The 15,858-nt window shown below is 42.0% G+C and overlaps 1 protein-coding gene across 14 annotated transcripts in view; it reads right to left on the bottom strand.

Annotated features, from left to right (window-relative positions):
• The window catches only part of NCOA2 (nuclear receptor coactivator 2), a 2,606,235-nt gene that overhangs the window by 1,652,438 nt on the left and 937,939 nt on the right, over positions 1-15,858 (bottom strand). For all 14 annotated transcript variants that reach the window (XM_069621172.1, XM_069621171.1, XM_069621170.1 and 11 more), the window contains one exon: positions 13,445-13,533. The gene's annotated coding sequence lies outside the window, so the exon portion shown is untranslated. The remainder of the gene's footprint in view (positions 1-13,444; positions 13,534-15,858) is intronic.

Below are 15,858 nucleotides of genomic sequence, written 5' to 3' on the forward strand. Positions count from 1 at the left end.
CAATTGATATATAAATTAAGACCCTGGACCATAATAATTTGGGTTGTACTTTTTAGAAGAGAAAATAAAGACTTGGATGAGATTTTAGGAAAAATGAACTGCTAAATGCATTCCAAGAAAGTATTACTAAACATGATACTGTGGGATGTTTTAACCCACTAGTCTATGCCCTTCAACCTCACTGTGCGCTGCTTGCATCAGAAACAGAATGGCCGCTGAAAAGCCTTATATGAGCTAAAAATCACTGAGAATGGCGCAGCGAAACCTGAAAAACAGGCCGCCAATCCATTTTGCCTATGTCAGTGGTAACACAAGAGACCACTGCCAAAACCTATCATTGAGCTGCCCACAGAGTAAAATGAAACTACTTGAAAAAGCAGTGCTGCATTGCAAGGGAAACCCAGAACAGCTTTAAAAAGCCGTTTTTCCTTGGCTGTGGGAAGTGCAAAAATAATGATTCTCTAACAGTACAAAAGATCCAACATCCTTGTTGGGTGTTAAACATCACTATTTAAAGAATCCACTTAAGCAAAAATGTCAACAGAAGCATATTTTATCAGAAGAAAATCCACATTCAAAGATGCTTGCATGGGAAAAATATGTCAGAAATGGGTGTAGTACCGCTGCTCGCCTGTGTCAGAAGCTGGCATATACTTATACTGTCATTTAAACTTGTGCCTTAAAATCAAAGTATGGAAAAGAAGAGACTTCCCATCAAAAGCAATATAGGTGAAAATGCAATCTCTATGTTTTAAAAAGGCTGGAATTAAGAGATTTGTGGCTATATTTGTAAAAATGTAAATTGTATTTTAGAAAAAGATTATTTTAAACATTGTTTTAAAAGTAAGTTAAAGCCAGTCACACTGAGCTTCAAAGACATTCCACAGTTTCTCCCAAACAAAGGAATCTTCCCCCCTGCTCTCTGCTGAGGAACTGGCGGGGAGGTGTGAAAGGAAGTGGGAGTGGACTTTGGCCTGTTGCTCTGACAGGAGACAAAAGACTGCCTTAACTGAAAGGAAATGCTAATTTGGGTGTCGACAGAAAACTGCTGGCAGGGAGAAGCCTGGGACTGCTCTGGCCCAGCCAAAACCTTGGGGGCGGGGACAGGCAGTTTTTTTATTTGGAGAGCACAGAAAATATCTTTTTGAAAAAGACTCATAGAAAACTGAACAAAATTGGTAAAAATTGGTAAAAATCTGTAAATATAGTGTTGTTAAAATGAAATTTCTGCTCACGTTTTAAAATTACTCTGGAATTTGTGCGATATTCAGAGACAGAACTATCAAAATGTTGACTTTGTAGCTGTTGTGATAATGCTAAAAATATGAAACTTCACAGGAGTATGCCCAGATGGTAGGTGCATGTATGTGGAAACGTTTGTACAGATCTGACCCTGGGTAACCAACCAAAAGCGCGGAAAACTCATTTGTGAACAGAAACTCTTAGAAATATGGGACTTTGATGGATACGTGCCTTATTTAATTTGGGATGTAAATATGTATTATGAGCAAGTTGGTGATAATGGAAATATGTTTTATATAAAAATAGATTTTTTGTGTATAAACAAAGGGGAGGTTTTTTTTCCCTGGACCATAAAAACAGCGTCACCATGACATCATGATACACTGTTTCCTTCTCAAATCAGGAGAGGGAATACTTTGACCAATCGGTTTCCTAGAGGGTGGGCATAGTATAATCAGCCTATCCACCCCCTTGGGAAATATATAAATAGGGACTGTTGAGGACCTAGAGGGCGACACACATTCACCCATCAACTGATTTACTGGCGAAGCGCTCTGCAGGAAGAACCCAGACCCAGACTCCAGAATTCTGAAAGCAGAAGGCCCATTCCAAAGCTGAACCCTTCTCAGCTGGCCTTTAAAATCTTGCAACCTGATTTTACCCCCAAACTTCCAAGGGGCACAACAAATTCAACAGCTGGGCTGTGCTGTTTCTGGTTCTTGCCAAGAACCCTTGCTAGAACCCAGAGATTCAAACCAGTAGAGCAGAGCTGTAACCCAAAACCAACCCATCAAATCCAGTCCAGAGTGCCTTGCTGAGTGCAGAGCCAAGCACCTGAATCCTGTCCGGTGGCGAGCAGATTCCAGTCCAAAACCCTTTGACCAGATCCCTGACGGGCCTATTCCAAAACCATAGTTGTGAGTATCTAGCATAGAACTGTCCATAGCCAATCTCTTATCCCTAAGTAATCCCATCCAACCCATTCTATCATATCCAGAACTGCATTGTAGAATCTCTTTTGTCTATCCTGAATCCTTCTCTCATCCATATAATCCAGTGATAATTGTAGCGATAATCATCTTTGTGCTAATATATAGTTGCTGAAGAAAGGCAAGTGTCGCAGCGGGCAAAGATCAGACAGAGGCGCCTCTGGACTGGTGGCTGTACCGTAGGTATCTCGCATCTTCATAGCCCCTTAGTGTAAAGCCAATCCTTGTTTGTAATCTTCAAAAGCGCATCTTTCATTTGAAATCTTTGCTCTTTTTGAGAAAAATCGACCTTTACTAAAACCTTCATAACTTCTGAACCGTACATGCTAGGAACGAAATTCAAGTGTCAAATCGAAGCTAACATCCTCAGCTTTCCAACAAAAGTTTGCCACGATTCTGAATTTGGCTCAATTTCATTCCATGTAAAACAGCTATTTCTTGCATTCAACCTCTGAATTCAGTTTCCTATCTGCTAATTATTCTATCATCAGTGCTAGTGTCCACCTGGAACTATCCAAAGCGGCTCCCACTAATTCTGAATCCCATTTAGCGATTTAAAGTCATTTTTCAGAGTTTTTCCATTCATTTAAAATCACCTTCAAAAGCATTTGACCTGTTTAAAATCAATCCTGTTCTCTCTAAGCTTGCTGGGGGGAATTGGGCTTGAAACTGCAAACTGCAATAAACTGAGTGTTTATTCCTGAAACCTGTTTTCTCTCCTTCCATCTCTATATTGCATATTAGGGGAGATTGAGTAGTATCAGGGGGAAAGAGTGATTACATTGCGTTTGATTGAATTCATATCAAGTATTATTTCAGTGCTGCATTAATTTACTATCATTGCATTTCATTGAACCCACACAAAGTTTTATCCTATGCTACATTATTCTTCTCATCCATATTCCTATTGATTGAAGAGATTGTTGACCGTCATATCACCCATTGCTGATCATTGTATAAATATAATAGTGTGATATCTAGATATTGTTCAAATTCATAAAAGTGTGATATATATATATTGTTCAATTCATACAATAAATCTTTTAATTTTGCAAAACAACCTACTTCTTGGTTCAGTGAGACCGGGAAGGGGGTGGGGGGGTGATTCAAAGAGAGGGGCGTGATATAAGGGTACATCATTCAGAAATAAAAGAACTTAAGACATAAAAATATATAATTAAGGGTTCCAGCTGGGCATCTCCCGCTAGGCATTGACTTAGGTGGAGTGCTGGGTTGAAACCACTTACAATACTTTATATCGCTTTGTGGTATCTAGTGAATCCTTCCCACTACCAATCAGTTGGGGAGCAGGTGAAAGTGGATCTTGGTCACCTGGCCTAAGCCCCGCCCACCTGGTGCCTTCCTGCACTATCTGAAATGTCGTCAGGCCTAGTATGATAGTCGCCTGTCTGTTTCCTTTTCCTTCCCACTTTATTCCCTCCCTTCCTTATCTATGTCTTAGCTCCTGCACTATCTGAAATGTCGTCGGGCCGAATAAGATAGTTAATTTCACATCCTCGGTATCGGGAGGATAGCTCAGTGGCAACATGCTTGCCTTGGAAGCAAGACTTCATGGAACATAGGTTCGATGCCCAGGTCTGCACTTAGAAACCTCTGGGTATTAAGCACATTATAAATACCCTATCATATCATATTCTTACTGTTCATGGCCTGTAAGAATGTCATTGTATTTTCCCTTGTTCCCTTCATTGCCTTGAAGCGCTTAGAAACACATTGGGCCTCATCACGAGGCTGGCGGCCGCGGAGTGAACGGTGCCGGCAAGGGACCGGCACTGTTCATTCCGGGCCGCCACATTATGAGTTCTGCAGCGGGTCCCGCTCTGGACGCCTGGCCAGACCAGACATCCAGAGCGGGACCCGCTAGCAGTACAGGATGCTAACAATGGACCCGTCATTAATGGGCCCGTTGTTAGCATCCTCCCCATTCCCATTGTGCCCTATGGGGGCTCAAATGGGAATGGGGACGTACTGGGTCCGGGTCCCGCGAAAGGGAATGAATGGGGTGGAATTCAAGGTCGGAATGGCCCGGTAAGTCCCCTTTTGCGGGACCCGGACCCGAGTTTGGAAGAAGCCATGCGGCTAAAAGCGGCATGGCTACCTCCAAACTCGTTTTGAGGCCCATTGTGTATAGGCGTTCTATAAATAAACGACCATATCATATGTCAATCCTCACTTTCTGTCTAAATTATATATTCATGTGTCAAATGAGCATTCGGGATATTTTTATGCAAATGATTTAATTTGGTTTGTTAAATGTAATCGTTATTGTATGATAACATATTGTTATATATATAGTATGAGGATTTCAAAGAAGAACATGAAAGGTTCACAGACAAGGTGGTAATGTGGCATCGCTACATTGATGAACTTTTTATTATATGGAAAGGGACGTTTGATGAGTGGAGAGATTTTGTCAGACAGCTGAACACAAATTACTTTAATCTGAATTTACAGAGACACATAGCTCTGAAAAGGTGGTTTTCCTTGACCTAATTGTCTTCGTTGAAGATGGCAAAGTAAAAAGTGAACTGTTTAGAATACGCACCGGAGTGAATATGCCACTACATGCCAACAATGCACACTGCAAAAACCTGATCTAGAGTATTCCTTATGGAGAATTTATTTGGTTGAGAAGGAACTGTACAAAGATTGAAACATATGACAAAAAAGTAAGATCACTGCCTGGGGATTCAGCAAAAAATGCTATCCCAAACAAGTAATAGAACGGGCATATGTGAAGACACGAAAACGAGACAGGATGACATTACTACTTGATCTAAAGGATATAAATGAAACTCAAAGAAGCAAAGAGAGGGCACGTTTGATACTGACATATGGACAAACAGCCAAGACAGTTAAAAACATTGTGAAGAAATACTGGCACCTCCTTATGGTTGATACGGATCTACACGATACACTTGGCACGTATCCAAATTTCTCTTTTCGGAAATGTAAATCAATAAAGGATACTTTAGGGAGCAGTTACATGGCACCTGAACTGAATATGGCTGAAACAAAGAAATGAGGGTTTCTTTAAATGCTCTAGATGCAAGATATGTAAGTCTGCAGACGAATGCTCGATGTATGTCCACCCCATCCTTAATAAAACGGACTATCACTGAGAAGATCACTTGTGAGTCCCAATACATTGTGTACGCTTTAAAACGTACTTGTAAGAAGTGGTACATAGGGAGCACCAAATGCAGATCAAAAATACGGATCCTGCAACACAGAGCAATTAAGAATAGAGACTACACATACCTGATAGCCAAACACTTTTGAGAGAACATGAAGGAAAGCTGTGACTCTTATTTATTGGATTGAAACAAAACATTTGACCGAGGGGAGGAAACAGGGAAAAACTATTGAGACAATATGAAACACGTTGCATCATTGACTTTGAGAATAAGAACCCTTCAGGACATAATATCGATGATGAACTCTATACATACCTAGGAGAGTGATAAACATCTGTGCCCTAATCTGAGATATACGTAGAGACAGAACATAGATTCATGTCTTTCCCATATAAAATGCTCAAGTTTTGTAGAATTCTGAATATTATGTAAGAAAACATAAAAGGAGATGAAGGGAAAGTAAGCACCCTGAGTATGGGCGATCAGTTTCCTATTATCTGGAATTTGGTAATTTTTGAATGGTTACTACAGATTTGTACTTCGACATTTTTTGTGTATTTCTGTTCCAAACATGTACTTTACTCTTCTTCTCTCACTCTCCAGCTGGGTAAGATGAACAAATTTTTAATACCTCCTGCCAATTGGGTTAATTGACGGGAGCCTTTTAAACCATGTTTAATGGGACCTTAATCTATCTGCATACATTAGGCCAAGTATGTTGGGCCCGATAGAATGTACAGTCATGACATAGTAGGGGTTCCCATGATACAGTTTTTTAACACTACTAGTCAGAGGAATGTTCATTAGTAAGTATTATGCGCATGGGTAAACTGTTAGCAGTCCATTTATGGCATTGTGTACTTGCACCACGCACTCTTTAGTACAACATTTGAAACTGGTATAGAGTGGCATCACAAACGTTAGAAGTGCATTTAGACGCTGCATCATAAATTTGGATTAAGTACATTTACAGTATGCATTGGTGAACCAATTTGGATCGAGCACTATGCACCTTAAAGTGGAAGCAACAAATAATTGAGAACGGTCCAAATCGGCTACATTTTATATTAGCATTGTACATTATAAAATGGATAGTGTCCGTGTATTAGACTATTAGGCAAAATGTATTTGCACTATGCACTTTTGAATCGATTGTAAACCTGTCATTCTGCAATATGCATAATCTGCATTCATTGCATTTTTGTACTAAATTGCGACATTGCACTATGCAATTGAAAGACTTGACAGCAAATGCGTTGGCACCATGCACTTTACGGCCGAGTTGGAACATCAATGCACTATGCACTTTACAACGGGCCACGAGTGTGGAATATATACTAGATAGACTCATTGCATTTTGCACTTTATAAGTCACAACTCGACAGAAACTGGACGAAGAAGCGATCTTTTTTGGTGCATTTCTATCTAGGTGTGGATTCATGTGCACGTCGCACTCATATGCGCACTATAGTTGAGATCAGAACTACATTGAAAATGGCACCATCTATAAGGTTGGGAAACTATTATTCGAAATGGTTGTGTCAAAGATAGCGAATAGTCCTCTCTGTATGTACATGGGAAACAAGAGACTGCAGTGTTCAAATACGTGCCTTGAACGTGGGGGAAACCATGTGATCAAGCTACAGGTTGTAGCAAAACGGGTCATCCCCATTGATGGCCTCCCGTGATTGTATGCCAGGCGCGGGTTGCAAGCCCACAATTTTAAAATATTATGTTTTTGAATTAATAAAGGATTGACTTTTAAACAATTTTTGCAACTCCTGAATGAGGAAACTTTCTCCATTTGAACCTAAAGTCCTGATACAATAATCCTGCGAGTACGGCTCAACTTTCACCAAGGTATTGGCAAAGCAAAAACAAAAAAGAAATTATATATATATCCATATTTATGTTAGAAAGAATGACCTATAATTAATTGCAAACTTATTTAGCCACGTTTTGAGAAAGGTCAGGAGGCCGAAAACACGTATCAACAGTTAGGCATATGGAATAAAAACATTTGTTGGAATAAGAGTTTTTGAGGATTGCATTTTCTGTGTACAGCGCAACGTTGGAGTATACCAACTTGAATTCAAAAGAGACATAGTTCCTATTATAAAATCTAGCATACAATCTTAATGCAAACAAAAGGCAGAAACTATTTTGTTGTAAAACAATAGCGAATCCAACATTTTTGTGGTTATCAATCTGGGCTATCCAACAGTCACATTACAACATACAACATATACAAATCACATATAAAATGTGCATACACGTAATTACAACATTATTAACATCACAAGATTGTATATTTTGAAGAGAAAATGGTTTAATTAATTTCATATTATGACTACGCTTGTACATTATGTAAATAATTGAGATTACCCAAGGGAATATATCACCCAAACATATGGCAGGTGAGCAGGGGAAATGATCCAGCTCTAGGGTCTTTGTCCCAGCTGCGTAAATGGCAGGAGTTGTAATGGGCCAGGGGCATGGGCCAGCAACCGCAGGCACCCAGGGCATGAGGAGGGAGCAAAGGCCAATGTGCTACAAGAGTTCCAACTCCCTTGATAAGAAACTAATCCAAGACTGGAGCTCACTCGCACACTACATTTATTTCCTGAAAAAATGTCCCATGCCCTGACTCCACTGCCCCATCACAGTGAGCAAGTGCAGTGACCTTAAGCTGAAAGGCTAAAACAGCTAAGCATTGGTAGATGGTTTTTTATGTTGTGGAATTCTGTGACGGAGGTTACATGTTTCAAACTATCTGAGGAACCATTTTGATTTTGTTCTGAATATTTATTTCTGGCTGTGCTGTTCTAATACGAGGGGAGGGCCTCAAAGTTGTATGGCACAAAGAATTATGCAAAAGATGGACTTATATGGGGTAGGTATCTACAAAGAACAGTTGGAAGCCGCAATAGAGGACAATCTCAAGACAGTGGAATTTTGATGGAAAAGCAGTTGAAAGGAATTTAAGCCCCTGTGCAATGAGTACCTCATCGAGGATCAGGAATGGCAGCTGGTATGGTATAGTAGGCTAGGAAGTCAAAGGATAAGGATACACATGTTTTGTGGATGCCTATAGGTACATTTACCAGAGAATTTAGATGCAGGTAATAGGGAAGATGTGAGCGACTGAGCATGATTAATTATGCTGAATAGGGCAGTTAGCTGGAGAACTGTAGATGGACGACTTGCTGTTGATGGTTAAGACACCTCTTGCTACTGAGGGTCTGTTAAGGAAGTCTATATGTCAGTGAACACTAGGTCAGGGATGGTGGGGCAGCTAGCAAGAGTTTGCCATTTCTCAAAAATGAAAAGGAAGCAGAACGTTGTATCTAAGATTTAAGTCAAAGATGTGACAAGCGTATCATGCAAGGCTAAGCGCTAAAGTGTGTTCGGGCAGAGCCACTGGGAGATAGCACTGCAGTAGAGAGGAAAGTGCAGCAGGAGGAAATAAAAGGAATGTGGTGGAAGAAAAGGGAAGTGGAGGGCAGAATGGGAGGGGTAGAAGAGATGATGGGTAGGTGGAAAGGATTTGGGTGGGTTTGAGGGGATTACTGGGGCAGGAGGGTAAGATTTGGCTAAGGAAGAGGTTGTGATTCCTTCTTGGCTATTAATAGTGAGAACTTGTGATCAGGGAAATGCTTGGTGGGCCTTTAGAATGGGCTACTATTATGTAGTGGCAGTGTGGACACCAACGCTTCTCAAAAACCAAATGCTGAAAATGTTAATTGTTAGCAGTTCTCTAATGGTAAAACTAATCTGTGTGAAAATGAGCATCAAATATCACCTACCAGTAGACAATTCTACAATGTGGCGTTCCCAAAAATCGTTCAATGTGATCATAATTTACTACCCTAACAAGGTTAGCCTGTTTAATTGTTTTGGACAACGGACCAAAATATATACAGAGGGTACACATTCTATCAGCTTGTTAATAATAATAGAACAATTAAGCTATAGAATTTCAATAGCTTAAGAGTTTTAAAAATGCTACTTAAATATACACTTCCACAATCTAAACCCTGTGCCACTCATAACCTCTGATCCAAAGTTCTTCAATTTAGTTTTTTTATCTCCCTCTACAACATTCCTTTGTTTTTGATCTTCGTTTGTCCCACCCTACTTTGCTGAACATTTCCAAATTTGTTTTACCTACTCTGAGGAAGTCCTGTGCATTGCTCTGGGGATATCTAGAGGGGTGGCAAAGCGGTCCAGGGACCTGCCTGAGTTAGTGGATGAAGGCCTCGGGTGTGGTATGGAAAGGATAGGATGTACGCTTCCGCTTAATCCCTGCCATATGGCAGGGGCCAGCTATGTGGAACATAACCGTAACAATGACCGTCGTCATAGAAACAGTTGTGGAAAAAAGCATCATGTCTCAGGAACTGCAAGAGAGGAAGATGCAAGGCTAGTGGTAACACAAGTGTTAGTACACCCACAATCTCATGCTGAATGCACTACCTTTGCCGCCATCATGGCAAACAAATGCTTATCAGTACAGGCAGAGAGGGCTGGCCACTACTGCCGTGAATGCACTACTCAAAACAAAGGTATGCTAATTAATGAAGAGATTGTGACGACCCTATGGATGGCGTAACTTCTCCCCACAAGGGAGTCCCTTTCCATGAGGTTAGGGCGGTGCGGCCGCTACTCAATAGTCCCCATAGCGGTGGTTTAATGCGGGAGTACCTTATGGGGAGAGACTCCCCCTCTGGGGACATGGACGATCACCTAGGGTACAGCCCGTTGAGCCACGTATATCCCCAACATTCACTAGCACCCCCCCTTCTATACCGAGCAATTTTGTTGAGAGTAAGCCCATGTGCTTTTCTAGCACATGGGATATTGCCAGAACCGAACATACTGAGATCAGGAAGAGCACAGCAACCATGAAGAGTAACCAATACTTAAGTACTGCCACGAGGTGGCTAAAAGGGGGCATGAGGAGTGCCAAAGAGACATTATTTGTCGGTGTTGACGCTGTGCCAGGCTGAATCCCAGAGATCAAAAGGAAAGAGAAGAAGGACTAAAGAGTGACCGATCGCAGGGAAGCCGGAGGCCCGGGAGTTTCGAACTCCGAATGAGGACTGGAAGAAAGGCTGTGTAGGGGACGCCAGCGACAGGCTGCAAGAATCCAATGTGGGTCTGAAGGGAGCAGACCCAACTGCGAGGCCGAAGTGGTGGTGTGATTCAAAAGCGGGGACCGTCGGGTCCCATAGCGAAGCCAAGACCGCAAGGAGTGGATGGCCGCGAAGGTGCACCGGGATTGTCGATGTGGGCATGAAGAGTATAGGAAGCCAATGACAAGGAACCCCATCCCAGGAGAAGTTAAAGGGAGGCAACGGAAACTCTGTAGGGATACCGGGGGCAGGGGGAAAGAGGGACACAATGTAATGTTCCTCACCCCAGTGGCAGCTATAGGGCTAGTGGGAAACAGAACTGTTTAGAGTTGATCAGGGATGATTTCCCTCGTTCCACTATTAACAAAGTAGCTACTGGAAGAGTGAAGCAACCATCCAAGGAGACCTTCCTCGTCGCAGAAGTCCACTGACCACCAGAGAAGGTTCAGGAACCACAACAAAAAGGAACTGGGCATCCGAGGAGAACGTCCTAGTCGCAGTGGCAGCAATAAGTCTACTGACCACCAGAGAAGGGTGTGGAACCCTACCAAGAGTGAACCAAGCATCCAAGGAGAACTTCCACGTCACAGTGGCAGTAATAAGTCCACTGACCACCAGAAAAGGGTCTGTGAACCCAACATAAGAGATCTGAAAACCTGCGCAGAACTTCCTCGGCAGAGTGGCAAAGTTAAGTCCATTGACCAGCAGAGAAGGGTTTGGGACATTGCTGGCACGGAGACAGCTTGGCAAATCATACAGCAAGTTGAAAGACATGAATAATAATTGATCAAAACAGGAGGAGGGAGTCATTCTCCTGGGGACGATATGAAAACCCTTGGGACACATTCAAAAGATGCCTGGGGAAGAAAGTAATTCCTGCTGGCCTTATTGTGAACTGTACAGACCAGTACCAGGAGAAGGGAGTCATTCTCCTGGTCCAGAACGTGGAGGTGTGCAAAGATTGTGTGGAACCTGCAAGCCAGGACAAGGGAGTCCCTCCTCCCCCGCCCTCCCGGCAACTTTTTTGTAAAAGAACATTCTTTTGAACGTTGAACGACACCCAAATACCAGGAGAAGGGAGTCATTCTCTTGGGGAATGAACTTTCTGTTGGATTATGTTAGCCTTTAGTTGTAGTGTAAGGGATAGAAGTAGGTTGTGACACAGGGCGGTGGACTTTGATTTTGACTGACATTCTGACTGATCCTTTAGTGTTAGGCTGAGGTAGGGATAGTGAGGGTCTTTTTATATCATAAATAAAAGTCTATAACCACCTCCATGCCACCTTTGTGTCAGCTTCCTTCTTTGACACCATTACAAGATATAATGCTAGAGCGATAGATTGCTGCACCAGATAAAATACACAAATACTAACCACTCATTATGGAGATAGGTGTGCAGCTACCGCAGAAGCAGCCAAAAAAGCTATTGTTCATCTCACAGGGCTTGTAGTCTGCACACAGGTGCAACAGGCCCCAATCCAATAGATGGAGGACCAGGCCTTTAGAGCTGCAGAAGGTGTGGATAGGAGCGTAATCGTTCAAAGCTTATACACGCCTGCAAAGGGGAAAACTATTCTAGTGGACCAATGACAAATACACACCAGTTGTCCTACAGAACCTCACCCAATACCAAGTTCGGGGAGGGGGGGGGTGAAAACCAATATGTTTAAGTCCCACTCAGACAGCCAATGGTACAGATGCTTTGATATGGTTGTGGCAGAAATTGAGTGTGAGTTAGCAGAACTACAAGGATGGTGTGCGGTGTGAGAGGACGCTGGAGACAAGAGGGGAGAAGAAACATCCCAGTGTATTTGGAAGAAGAAATCTGGAGGGGGCAGGAGGGACACAGGGGGGAGACATCAGATAGAGATCTAGGAAGGTACATCAGGAGGGAGACCATGAAGTGGCAGAAGAAGACATCAAAAGGATGGATGAGGGAGAAGAACATCAGGAGGTAATAGGGGTAATATATAAGGAAGTGGCAGAAGGAAATCATCAAGAGGCGAGGTAACAGAGCAGGACGGAACAATAGGGCATGTTTAGCCCAAATCGGGGAGTAGTTGTTGGACCACAATCTGAAGGGGATAAACCAACTGCGGGAGGAGGAATGAGTAAATAATATGGTATTGAGGAACAGCAGGCTCAGAGGGGTAATGGAGAGCTATAAAAGCAGGAAGGAATCAGGGCCACAGGAAAAGGAGATAAGGTACTCTGTAGAATCTAGGCTGGCAACTGCAGCTGACTTTCTCAAAGAACGAAACTCCAACTGTATCTGCAGATTATGACAGAGACTCAGCAACATCTACAGGACCTGGGACGAGGAGAGCTTGTAGTTGTATCCCATCCAAACCAGGAGGCCAACTGGTGGAAGAACAGTGAGAAACATCAAGAGACTGAGTGACATGGAGACACCCAATCCTTGTGAACTTTATAATATGACACAAACTGTTGACTAAAGACTATCCTCACCCTCTTTGTAAGTTTGATTCCCATAGAGCAGTTTCCTTCTTTTATGTAGAGCAAGATCTGTTCTACCTACTTGACTTGGTGACTCTTTGTGAACACCATTCAGCTGTAGGACACTTCCTACAACACCATTATAACCAGGTCCAACACTCCCCAACCGTTTCATTCAGGCCCAGCTCTCCCCAACAATTTCCTTTAGAGGTTGTCACAAAATCTATGAAACAATCTCAAACATACACAGCTCATGCAAAAACACACACACACCACCTACAAAGATGCTTTTTTGCAAAGATGTGTAACTTTAAATGTAACATTTTTTAAAGTGAAATAAACATACTACCGCTTTGGAAAAGCCTCCTTTTTGCCATCACATAGTTGTATTCAAAATGTCAAGAAAAATATATCTGGGCGCGTTTGTTGCACTCAGTTAACTATTACCAAGAAGCATGCTTACCTTTCATTTACTCTTGGAAACTGCCAATGTAATTCTTTTTGTATTCCAAATATATGTATAATGTAGACATTTTACAATGTGAGTTCAATCTGAAAAAAAGAACAAACATTTGCTGGGATTATAAAACGCTATTTTTAAAATGTCAATTTGCTGATATTCTAAATTCATGTAATAAATAATTAAAATATCTGCCATTTTGGATTACATAAATACTGCTTGTCGTACATTTCCACTCTGCTGAGATTACCAATCAGAGTACCTCTCTGTCAGTGTGAACCTTGGTAGCACTGCAATTAAGAACTATTGGTGGTGCGTGGAAAAGCGGTTCGTAAAATAGTCTGTGGGAAAGATGTTCCCACATTTCTAGCAGCTAAATAAATATGATCTGTGAAAAAGAAATTCTATCTGCCACCAAATCTCTATCCAGCAAAAAATCTCCTTCACTGGATAATTTTACCATTGCTTTATACAAAACATTTCAGAACACAATGACCCTCCCCAATGTGACTTCGAGAAATTCACCTAAACATAAACTGGACTAAAATGTATGCCACTAGATTGTCTAAACGTAACTATCTGATCGTCCACCAGTCTCATTCTGGTTTCATCAGAAACAGACTTGTCAGTGATAACTCTAGACTGCTTTTGTCAAAGAATATCAATAGAAAAAATAGCAAACCCTTCAGCAGACGTGGCCTTACACGCAGAAAAGTTATTTGATAATGTTTCATGGTCCTTTCTCAATGTGGACTTGCTCAAATTAAATAGTGGTCAACACATTTTTAAACACATTTTGACCCTTTACTGCCCTCCTAGAGCCAATGACTGTGCCATATTTTAATCTGAACCAGGGCATAAGTCAGGGGTGCCCCCAATCTGCCTTGCACAATAAATATAGTAGTTCTTAAACCTCTTGATAAGCGCAATCAGAGACAACTAGTTAAAATACAGATAAATTGGTGACAATACATCTATAAAGCCGCAGTCTTAAACAGTCAACATCATTGGCCAAAACTAATTAAGCCTCAGTCTCTGGATACAGACTAAACAAAGCTAAATCAGAAGGTAAGCCAAGTAACGTTCACAGCAGTTGAGAGGATAGTCTACTCAGGGAAGACATTTCAGCCTGGACACTTAAAGTATTTGGGGAAACATTTAATAAAGACAATACTAACAGATAAATGATCTCCCAAATTCTTTTCTCGGTGTGGAAGACCTGAAACGACTAAGATGAATCATGCCCATTATCAATTACACCATTAATATACTCCCAATACAAATGTGATTGCTTTCTTAAACTAACATGTCACACTAATCCCTAAACGTCTTTGGTCAAACAAAAAGCTGAGATTTGCAAACCACAAACGGAGGAATTAGATGGGGTGAGTGTCGCAAATATCTTCAATTACCCAGCAGCCCAGGGAACCAAATGGTTATGTGAAGAAAATTTGGATTTTCGAATCGCCCTTATGGCTTGTAACTAAAATAGGTCTATTCTACCAACTCTACCGTTACTAACCCAATACTCACAAACTGCTTATACCATCAACAATATTATAACTGACATGGCTACGGCCCTCTTCAAGGTTGACAAAAATAAAAAAAAAACATGAAACACTCCTACGGCTGTACACTCAGGCACAATAAAAGAAATTATAAGTTACTCACCATAGTGACTAACGTCGTTAGTCCCCTTTCCTCCATACTGCATGGGCCTCCATATCCTGATGGATGGTCTTGGCCATTAAAGAAGCGTATGAGGGCCAGCACAAGCCGCTTTCCTGCCAACATGCACGCCCATGCAATCAGGGCCAAGGCAACAGCCATCGCATCCCAGCACCATGTCCCCAGGCAAGTCATAAGCAGGGCGGCCACTTGGGCCACTCCCTGGGCTTTCTGCAAGCATTACTGTTTGGATGCCGGCTCTAGATCTAATGCGGCTTTCGGACAAGCGGTTCTCAGTGACCTATTTGCTTAAGATCTCCTCTCCACCCTGGGGCTCCATTCAGTTGTAATCACCCATGCATTATGGAGGAAAGGGGACAGGACGTAATAGTAATTATAAATTACTCACCGTAGTGACTAACGTACTCTTAGTCCCCTTTCCTTCATACATCCCACCATCCCCCCCCTAATAACACTGGTGTCATTACGGAATGTTAATCTATTGTCGACACGTCAATCGGGACTGAGGTGTGGCGCCGGAGGGCGGAGTCTGGACAGCGCATGCTTCGAAGGCAGCACCCGTGCACACCTCTAAATTTAAAGGGCAAGAAAGTATTTTTCTGGTGAAAAAGGTTCTGTCTCTTGTCCCTTGGAAGGGACGCCCATGCAGTATGGTGGAATGGGGATGGGACGTTAGAGTTTAAGATGTATAAAACACTTCACTGTGAAGAATGGCAATCCACAGGTAA

Source organism: Ambystoma mexicanum, chromosome 5q, assembly GCF_040938575.1.
Source record: "Ambystoma mexicanum isolate Mex_15411 chromosome 5q, UKY_AmexF1_1, whole genome shotgun sequence".
NCBI classification, from domain to species: domain Eukaryota; kingdom Metazoa; phylum Chordata; class Amphibia; order Caudata; family Ambystomatidae; genus Ambystoma; species Ambystoma mexicanum.